Raw genomic sequence first — 11,650 nt, 5'->3', positions numbered from 1 at the left:
CATAATACATATACAGAGGTACCTCGGGTTACATACCCTTCAGGTTATAGACGCTTCAGGTTACAGATTCCGCTAACCCAGAAATATTACCTCAGGTTAAGAACTTTGCTTCAGGATGGGAACAGAAATCGCATAGCAGCGGCGCAGCAGGCCCCATTAGCTAAAGTGGTGCTTCAGGTTAAGAACAGTTTCAGGTTAAGAACGGACCTCCGGAATGAATTAAGTTCTTAACCCGAGGTACCACTGTACGTTTAATTATGCATTAAATATTTACTCCATGAATATCCTTATATATACTAGTACCTGTAATTTTACATAATACATAACTGTTTGTTGTACATAATACTATATACCATACGACTATTAAATATATATTATTAACCTATTTATTTATTTATTTATTTATCTATCTTACATTCAGACATTACCTGAAATATGTCTCATCAAAATGGAAGTGCATTTTATACCCGGTTATTTATTAATCTGGAATATCACGTGAGAATCATCAACCCCTGTATATAAGGCCCCCCTCCTTAGTATCACATCCATAACTTGAGGTTGCATCACTTTCTCACTTTTTCCAAGGCCTCTGGTTGTTAGGTCAGGACCATTCTACTCTCCATCACCACTTTCTCACCTTTTTCAAGGCCTCTGGTTAATGGGTCAATTCCCCTTGCACCCTTGCTCATAGAATAACAGGTTTTCCTGGCAGCTGGTATTTTTTTATTTCTCTTTCCCTTCAGATCACATCTTAAGTGCACACACCAATCTGGTTTCTAGGTAGATTAAAAGAGAAAGTGCTAGTGATACTGCCAAGAAGTAATATCTCACAGCCTGGACTACTTCACAGTATTGATGTGAGTTTGGCCTTTTCATACCCTTCCTCAGAGGGCTCCATCTTATTCCTCACCCTTTAATTTCTAGTCAGAATCTACTTTCCATTTCCTTCACTCTTTTTTTGAACATTCTGAACAGGTTTGTTTCAGTTGGGCATGATTACATAGCTGTCAACGTTTCCCTTTTTTAAGGGAAATTCCCTTATTCCAAATAGGATTCCTCACAAGGAAAAATTGACAGCTATGCATGGTTAGCATTTAAAGAAGATAATTTCAAACTAAAGTCAAAGTTACTGAATGAACTTTTCCTTAAGTGGGTACTCAGGCCTCATGTGAACTGTGAGAAGTATGTTTTGACCTCATGATTGCTTTTTCAGTACATCTGTCACAAATACAGTTTATCTAGGTCCTAAACAAACCTTGTGTAGTTATTGTATTTAATAAATGTTGCTTATAACAGAAAGACAACTTATAATACATCAGGTAACCATTTTCTCTCAACAGAACCTGGCAAATTCACACACAATGTGTCTATTTCGCTATGTCAAAGGTGTGTTGAGCTCACTGCAATAAGGAAGAGGTCAATACTTCAGTTACTTGTCTTCATATCATTCTCTTTGCAATTTCACTGACAGAACAGTTAATAATTCAAGAACTGAAATGCTATTTGGAAGCAGAATTCAACTCAGGTCATTCACAGTTCCCATTGCCAACCACAAAGCAATAAGTCATGCTTTCCTGCATACCCAAATACAGCATGTGATTTACAATGATGACATCAATCCGACTCATTTGGGCTTGTTCTGAGCCTCAAGAAAAGAATGACCTACACATACATAGGAAAGAGTCCTGAAAAAATGGAAATGTAAAAATATGCAAGGAAACATTTAAAATACTTATTAAGCAAAATAAGAGAAACAGAAAATATGGAGGTCCGTAACAGGTTGATAGGAGTCCTTCCACTGCATTTCATGATGAGCAAAATAAAATCAAGGATCTTTAGCAATAATGTTTTAATGTTTTTGTCCATTTTCCTTTTATCCCCACATACACAGAGATTATGTTCCCAGGTACTGCACATATACGTGAAATTGCGTATTCCGGGAAACATCATTTAAAAAGCCAAACTCTGCCAAAAATCCACAAAAATCTGCCAAACTCCACCACAATCGCTCCCTCCAAATCTCCTTTCTCAAACTCCAACTTTCCACAGAACTCAGATGTCAGTGCAAAGCCTTCTGAGATTGCAGTTGCAAAGGCTCCTGGGCTTGCTAGTCGTTTTCCCGCTCTTTTCGTGTCATTTTTGCACTTTTCCTACTCTTTTGGGGCCATTTTTGCACTTTTGGTGTCCTTTTGCAGTTTACATAAATTTATTTAATTATTTCCTGGTGTTGCATGTATACATGGTGGCACACGAGTCAAACACGCAAAAGTGGAGAGACGCCTGTATTCCACTCTCAGTTCTAACTGCATAAATCTTAAAGGCACCACACCCTTCATTTCGGTGGTTTGATAGACGTGCAATTGTAAGCAGACTGCATCTTAAATTCTTTTAGACTATTTTTGGGGTCCTTGGAGTAATATTATATTTTGTAAGATTATGCTAACATGGGAAACTGGAAAAGAACAAGAGATCATATTTCTAACTGGAAACAGATATAATGCAACTACTGTGCAAGCTTTCCTTGCAGGGAAAAATAAGCTAATTTGCAGTACACTAGCTGAGATTTCAATGCAATACATTGCTTTACTTAACACTGTGTTGATTAACAGTGGGTAGACCATATAATTAATTTTTTGAGTACCACATTTTAGAATAGAAAGCAGTTGAAGAGAAGACAAGATTTGCCCTCCCCATATGAGCCCTTTTCTGTATGTTGAGACCCTACTTAGATTTTATTGGCCTACTTAGAGAAGAAATAAGATGCGTAGTTAGTTAGTTAGTTAGTTACAGGTGGTAGTCGTGTTGGTCTGACACAGTCAAAATATATAAAAAATTAAAAGATTGTCCAGTAGCACCTTAGAGACCAACTAAGTTTGTTTTGTGCATAAGCTTTCGTGTGCATGCACACTTCTTCAGATACGTTAGTTAGTTAGTTAGTTAGTTAGTTAGTTAGTTAGTTAGTTTTAGTTAGTTAATAACATGCAGTCATTTCCTCAGAAGTACCAAAGGCAGAAGACCACAATAATAATAATATTATAATAATTTATTATTTGTACCCCGCCCATCTGGCTGGGTCTCCCCAGCCACTCTGGGCGGCTTCCATAAAAACCAAAAATACACTAAAATATCACAGATTAAAAACTTCCCTGAACAGGGCTGCCTTAAGATGTCTTCTGAATGTCAGGTAGTTATTTATTGCTTTGACATCTGCTGGAAGGGCATTCCACAGGGCGGGCGCCACTACCGAGAAGGCCCTCTGCCTGGTTCCCTGTAGCTTTGCTTCTCGCAATGAGGGAACCGCCCTCGGCGCTGGACCTCAGCATCCGGGCAGAACGATGGGGGTGGAGACGCTCCTTCAGGTATACTGGGCCGAGGCCGTTTAGGGCTTTAAAGGTCAACACCAGCACTTTGAATTGTGCTCGGAAACGTACTGGGAGCCAATGTAGGTCTTTCAAGACCGGTGTTATGTGGTCTCGGCGGCCGCCCCCAGTCACCAGTCTAGCTGCCGCATTCTGGATTAGTTGTAGTTTCCGAGTCACCTTCAAAGGTAGCCCCACGTAGAGCGCATTGCAGTAGTCCAAGCGGGAGATAACCAGAGCATGCACCACTCTGGCGAGACAGTCCGCAGGCAGGTAGGGTCTCAGCCTGCGTACCAGGTAGAGTTGGTAGACAGCTGCCCTGGATACAGAATTGACCTGCGCCTCCGTGGACAGCTGTGAGTCCAAAATGACTCCCAGGCTGCGCACCTGGTCCTTCAGGGGCACAGTTACCCTATTCAGGACCAGGGAGTCCTCCACACCTGCCCGCCCCCTGTCCCCCAAAAACAGTACTTCTGTCTTGTCAGGATTCAACCTCAATCCATTAGCCGCCATCCATCCTCCAACCGCCTCCAGGCACTCACACAGGACCTTCACCGCCTTCACTGGTTCTGATTTGAAGGAGAGGTAGAGCTGGGTATCATCTGCATATTGATGGACACCCAGTCCAAACCCCCTGATGATCTCTCCCGCTCTCAAGCAGATTTGTTAGAGCCTGAAGCACATGCTCTACTCCCTTTCATATTCCAGTGCAATTCTTAAAAAGTACGACAGTAGAAGACAGCTGAAGAGAAGAAAATCCCTTCTGAGACCTTCCCTGCTGAGGGCTTGTTGGCCTAGTGAGGTTAGAAATATAGTGACATGAAGCAGGCCCCCTTTTGATGTTAGGATGCATACATGGAACTCCCTACCCAAAGAGGCCCACCAAACACCCTCTCGTGTTTTTAAGATGATTGGCTAAAAGGCTTTTATCTCAAGAGGCATTTGAAGGACTTCACAGCATATTTGTCTGATGTGCTCGTTACACTGGCTATCTTTTTTGCAGGACAATCCAAGGCTAGATCTACACAGCTATAAAAAATGCTCTGGAAAAACCCGTTGTAAAGCTCACAATGGAAATCATTGAGTTGCAGTTTCAGCTCTACAGCACCATCTGGTGTCACGGGTGTTATAACGTTTAAAACGTTGTAGTTTGACTAATATAGCTGAGTCCCAAATCCCAGCTTGGTAACAGTAGGGTGGAGTCACCACCACATCCCTAGCCCTGTTTCTCATGCAGGGTTGGATGGAAGGTGGCTGGGCAGGCAGCAAATCTGGTTCAGTCCCTCCCTCTCCACACCCCTGGAATACTCCATTTGGGGGCTTGCAAGTTCAGCTGGCAGAGTAGAAAGCTTCATGGCAGTGCAGTGACAAGTCATTCCACGGGCAGGATGTGGTAGGTAGGACTGGGTGGAGTAACACCTCCACACAAACCAACCCCCCCATAGCGCAGCAAAAGGGGGGGCATGGATTACAGTTTTATTTACCGATAATATAAAACACATGGAGAGTGCTAAAAAAGTGGGATTTAAAATATATTTTTATATTATAAATAAATGTTAAAGGAAAACATTGAGAGAGTGTGAAAAGCTTTCGTCGTATTTTGTATGGTAAAAATACAAGAACCTATTAGAGAACAAAACCCCATGGTGGCTAACACCATTAGAAGCATTGTCAGTAAAAAAAACTGTGGAAAAAGAATGGGCAACATATAGAGAATTGTTAATTGAGGAGGAGGAAAAGCAATTGAAAGTAAAAATGATATTTTTAGGCTGGATAAAGGAGCTGGTTTTGGTAAAGTACTTTCAAGATTGCAGAGAGAACTGTTGAGAAAAATCTGTCAAAAATGTATAAATTGGTGCCAGAATAGGAAACAAAAGATGAGTAAGTAAAATCTGTAACGATTCATTGGGCAGAAGATGTGGGACATAACATACAAATCACCTCATGGGAAAAGTTATGGAATAAAGATCTAAAACTTACTATTGTTGTTCGTTAAAAGAAAACATTATGAAAATGATGTATAGATGGTATCTGACTCCTACAAGACTTGCAAAAATGTATAAGAACACAACCAACATATTTTGGAAGTGTAAAGTTAAGGAGGGTACATTCTACCATATGTGTTGGACATGTAAAATAGCTAAGGCCTTCTGGGAAATGATTTACAATGAACTGAAAAAAATGTTCAAAATAACTTTCATTAAAAAACCAGAGGCCTTTTTATTAGGTTTAGCAGGAGAAAAAATACCAAAGGATAAAAAAGTATTGTTTTTATATGCAATGACAGCGACAAGAATATTATATGCCCACGGATGGAAAGAGGAAAGAGCCCCATTGAAAGAAGAATGGATATTGAAGATGATAGAATTTGCGGAGATGGCACAGTTAACCGGGAAGATCAGGCACCAAGAGGACGATAGGTTTTGTAGAGAATGGTATAACTTTATTGAATACAGCAGGATTCACATAACGCTTGTAATTTAAATCAACAAAGGATAAAAATGGAGTATAACAAAGTTAGATAAAGTACAGTAATTAGAGGCAGTTAAAAGGGGAAGAATTCTGGAAGCCAGGGAGGGGAACCCCATAAAGGTATTGATATGAATATGGTTTTGTGAAAATAAGTGTATATGTCTGTGTGTATATGTATAAGTGTGTGTGTTTTAAAAAAGTATGTTTTCTTTTTGAAAATTTGGGGATTTTTTTTTTAAAAAAAGATAAGTGTGTGAAAAGCATGTTGGCAGTTTCAAACACACACAAAAACAAGTTCCTGAAAGTTCTTTGTTGTTGAGACTAGATTTTGGTAGACTGCACGCTGAAAGGCACCTCACTGATACATATTTCAAAGTTTGCTTAGACTATATAACCTTAGGGACAAATTACATATGATCTGTGATCTCCCAAGAGGTTCTGTTCTTTTTTTATTAAAAAGCAGCCACTTGTGCTGATTTGGATTGGCACTTTGGGAGGGATTAGCCCCTTTCCAAGTGCTATTTCCTTTTCTTAAATTGCTTATCCCATTAGCTGTGGTGGAGGAAAATATAGATATTTACATAATACAAGCCCTCTTCCTGCTCCACCCCATCATGGGTTATAGTAGCTTCAGGGTGATTTAAGTTGGGTTTCATTATGTTATGTACCCAATAGCCTAATGGGTCCCCCCCCCCTTCAAAATAGCATTAAAAATAAGAAATCTATATTGCCAATTTGCAGCACTGAGGGTGCTATGGGTGTCAAGACAAAGTCAACCTGGAACAAAATTAATCCCCTAGAATAAAAATTTCTCCTTGGTGCAGTGAACTCCCAACAGTGTTGTGTAATGTTTCCCCCCCCCACACACACACACACATCAAGTTTGGCCCTTAATCACATGGCACAAGAGCCAAGGAAATAGGTATGTTCCCTAGCAAAGGGTAAAAGAAAACCAGCATTTGAGATCCTAACTAATTGTAGTGGTCATGTCTATGTGTGTATTTAGGTCAGTAGCAGCCACATAGTTACACATCACATTACATCATCACAGTCTTCATGGTCCCTCTATGATGCTATGATTCCATGAATGTTTCATTCACCTTCTAAATGGAGCAGCCAGTGAAGTGGTGTTGGTCTAGGGACACTGATAACATCACATATTACATTTCTTCTTTTCCTATATATTATCAAAAAAGTTCCTCCTAGTCTATGAAAATTTGTCTCCCATAATCCACTCTGTGAAGGGATGGGGGAGCTTTGAATGCAAGCCAATTATTTTAAATGGAGTCATTTCACACATTCAGTTTGGAGTCATATATTACTAGAGGAAGATAAATCATGCAATGTGCACAGCATGTGTGAGTGCGCCCACTGGTGGTTTTTAATATTTGTTTTCAGAGTTCAAAAATATGCACATGAAATAAATACTAAACATAACAAATAAAAATATCAGTTCTTTCCTAAGACCACGATTCACATATACCGTAACATTCACTCAGAAGAACTGAAGCAGTTTACAACAATAAAGTTAAAATAAAATACAAAAGATACAAGCTTTAAAACCCATAAAACAATTTTGCAATTATATAAGTGTGGTGAACACTTTATGATAGTTGCTTGGTGTTACAGTCTCCTATCTCATGCTAGAAAAAGTATAAATATCTTCAATGTTAGATTCCAAAGGTATTGTGACAGAGATTAGGCATAAGCTTCCTTCTCACTAAATAAAGGATCTGTTAGATTTATATGTGGCTGAAAGAGTCAAAACAAAGAACAATGGTCAGAAAATAAAATCCCTCTATTGTACTGGCCTGGCTGCCATGATACTAAATTACCTGCAGGTGTTTCTCATTCAAACGTTATGTAAGCTAAAAACGTATTGGATTTTATTCTTTAAGCAAGGCATGTCAAATCAGAAAGGATATGCCCTCTTTATGCTCTTTGCTGTGAATGACTTTTCATCTCCTATTTCTATACTAGAGGCCCTGTTCATTAAAAAAGATCAACATCTTTCCATGTAAGCAGCAGGTGATAGGTCTGGTTCCCATACTCAGCTCTTGTTCATAGTCAAATCTGCTGGTGCATAGAATACATTTTTCTTCAACATTTTCTCACAGCCATGAGAAACTGAGAAGTGATACAATAAGAGATCCAGAAAATTCTTGTTGCCAATTATATTGTCTTTCAACTACTTCACATTTCTATTAACACTCTGGTCAGTGACTGACATAAATTGATTCATTCATTCATTCTGTTAACAAAAGCAACTGGATTCCTATATGTTACCAAATTGCTATAATTTATTCTAGAGAGTTTCTTAGTAGGAAAATAACCTGTTCCTCTTAGAGGAAGTGAAATAGGTGGCATTGTCTAATACGAGGCAATATGTATTATCCAATAAGATTCTTTGAAAAAACTAAACCCATAATTATGAATATAATAAATCTGAATGTTTTGTAACTATTGAACCAGTATAATGTGGAGTCAAAAGTTACTTTTTTAAGGATTATGAAATCATTATGAGCATAGTTAAAAATTTTAATGTGAGTAATTCACTGCATCACACACTGCATGTGAAAGTAACCACTTGTCTTTAGAACATTAAATAATTAGCACAGAAGATGAAGATGATAAATTTGTTTGTACACTGAGGCATTTCATCTGATACAACATTGGTAGGCTATCCACATGTGTTTTGTTTTTGTTTTTGAATGATAATACTTATAAGCACAACCTACATTTAATTGACTAATTTTGGGAACTTGCCAAATGGTGACCATTTCACTGAGAACATTCTGATACTTGAGTTTAGCTAGAAGGGCAATTTAAATACTAAATTATCATTATTTCTTTCAATAAGAGTAATGTAGGAAATGATATTCAATTTTGGAGTCAAGCCTAATTGAAGTGGATATTTGATGCTGCATTGAAATAAAAGGAGTCTTTAAAATATCTTACTATAGTGCACAATTTCATTTGCAAATGTTATTTAAAGTCATGACATATACTTGTCAGCCTGTGTATCAAATAAACCTTGAAACACAGATGCCTGATATGGAGTTCTTAAAAAGAGCCACAGGGGTTTGCATAAGTATTTTCCATTTGATCTCAATATACCTGAAGGCAAAAAAGGTGTGTTATTTAAAAGGATTTGTTAATTCCCTCTTCTTTTGTTGTTTCTTTGATAATTGCACCAGTTTCTTTCATGTTGGAGCCTGAGGCTTTACTAAAATGAAAAACTTAGATTTGTGTTACCACTATCATGGTGGGCTAAATCTCAAATTTCATATAATTCAGCTGAGGCTAATTGGTGAAAACAATGTCGTGAACTTTATGTCCATGGTGTAGACCCAAAGGTAGAAATCAACAGGAAATTATTCTGCCCCTGCATGGCAAATTGCTGACAATCCTGTGGCATGGATCCAATGCTGCCCCAAATTTCTATATATCATTGTAATTTTTGTGAAAGGAACTCAGGAATCCACTCTAAATTGGTTCACAGCATTTACAAAAATAGCAGGTTTTGCAAGTGGTAGCAGAGGCGAATTTAGGGTAGCATGACTGGTTCGGCTGCACTGGGCACAGAGCCTCAAGGGTGCTGCAGGGGACACCACAACTATGACGTTGAATGGAAGGAGAGAGGCAGAGGGACACCAAATTTTGGTTCTGCACAGGGCACCAATGAAATTTGAGACACCAAGATCTGTCACTGGTGTTAGATTACCAGTATGTCCTGGGAGACTAGGGTTAAAATCAGGACTCAAGACATGAAGCTCACCAGGTAACCTTTGGCTAGTCACCTTGACCTCAATGCCATTCTGCCCTACCTCTATCCAAGTGAACTTCAGCATTATACAGATAAGCTTTTGTGGCATTGCCTCACAGCAACTGCTGCTGGCCATTGCAAACACTAGCAAAGTTTTTAATGTGAGCAATTATTATGCCACATGGGGAGTATCAACTAAATTCTGTAACAACTTGCTAATTTTGTATTGGAAATCATGACATAAAGTCTGCTCTTGAACACAAATGTTCAAAACATAGCACCCAAAATTCTTATGTGGGTAGGATTGTTTGCCTTTGTGGTTACTTTTTTTGCAGCTCTCCTTCGCAAAGATTTTGTACAGTGATAACAGCAACAAGAGGACAGTATCTTTATCATAAAGCTTCTAGACGTTGTTAGCTCTAGTGATTTACTGTACAGTACAACAAAGTTAAGAGAATTTATACTAACCCATGCACTGTATTTGAGCCACATGCATACACCTCTTGGGTCCTAGGCTAGATTCATCATATTTTGCTAAATACTATGCTGTCATGATTTGGGAGTTTCCCAGTGGGAAACTGGGCCCTTATTTTCTCCTGTATTTATCCACTTTATAGGCTGAGGCTCTGCATATACCTCACATAGGTAAGTGTGCTTAGGATCGCAGCATTAACATTTTCTGCACCCCTTGACATATTGGCTTTTTTCTTATCACAATTTAACATTCAATAGCAACTGGGATGTTCTCAGTTGCAGGAAAACTGGGACCAGTGGTAGAATAAGTAAGCTTATGCCACTATACCGGTAATATGTATTTAAGTATTGCAGGTGTCACAAGAATCTTACTTTTGCACCAACAGATGGGTCCCTTCCAATTCTACAATTCTTTATGGTTATCCCTCTGGAAATAATGGTAGCCTAGTTGTCACAAAGAGCAGAAGGATGTCAGGATTTAGGGCAGGGGCAATGCTTTTGCATAGTTTAGTATGTGGGCTTTTGTGGACTAGTTTTCACTTCATCGGATGCTTCAGATGGCATTTATACACAGACAGAGGGATGGGAAATATGTGTGACAAATTTCGAGCAGCACCATCATCTTTAGTCTATGTAACACTTTAATCCGGTACATTTTTTCTGGGGGACGCAGGGGTACGCATACCCCTAAACATTTTGTGAATCTTTGTACTTTTGTCCATTTACTGTATTTATTTTTCCCAATTTGAACTACAAAATGGTGATTTTCTTGAGTCAAAATGAGAGTACAGTGGTACCTCGGGTTACATACGCTTCAGGTTACATACGCTTCAGGTTACAGACTCTGCTAACCCAGAAATAGTGCTTCAGGTTAAGAACTTTGCTTCAGGATGAGAACAGAAATCGGGCTACAGCGGCACGGCGGGAGAAGGCCCCATTAGCTAAAGTGGTGTTTCAGGTTAAGAACAGTTTCAGTTTAAGAACGGACCTCCGGAACGAACTAAGTACTTAACCCGAGGTACCACTGTACAGCTAAACATTTTTTAAGGAACAAAAGCACTGCTTCAATCTCAAGTTTTCCATAATAGGAGCTTTCTTGGGCTGCCCTAAACTGGGAATAAGCCCCATGGAATTCAGTAGGGTTTCCTATTGGGATTGTGCAGCTAGTAATAATCACCTCTCCCTCCTTTCCCCTGTTTGTATTTTTTCTAACACTAATACAAATCTGCTAAACAAGTCGTCCCTGGAGTTGACTTTCTGTTTATCTGTGGCCGAGGCAGATGGGAGACCGTTTTTAAAACAAAAACAAACAACGAAACCGTGACGTTTGTTGCCATCCAGTCAAAATTTTCCTCAGTAAATCATTTAGTGCAACAACTAGCAACCCTAGTATCTTTTATCTGATTGTTTTTATATTAAAAGCTGGGTACTCGTGGCAGCTTTGCCTGAGGAATTCTCTCGAAGCTTTATTTCCTCCCCAGTTGTTGTTGTTGTTTTTAAAAAAGCATCCTCGTGGCAACTTTCCCCTCATAACCTCCCTCAGATCTTCATATGTGTGTGAGAGAGAGAGAGAGGAGAG

The sequence above is a fragment of the Podarcis cretensis genome (assembly GCF_951804945.1).
Source record: "Podarcis cretensis genome assembly, chromosome: 6".
In the NCBI taxonomy this organism is placed as follows: Eukaryota; Metazoa; Chordata; class Lepidosauria; order Squamata; family Lacertidae; genus Podarcis; species Podarcis cretensis.
Note: the sequence above shows the minus strand (reverse complement) of the source record.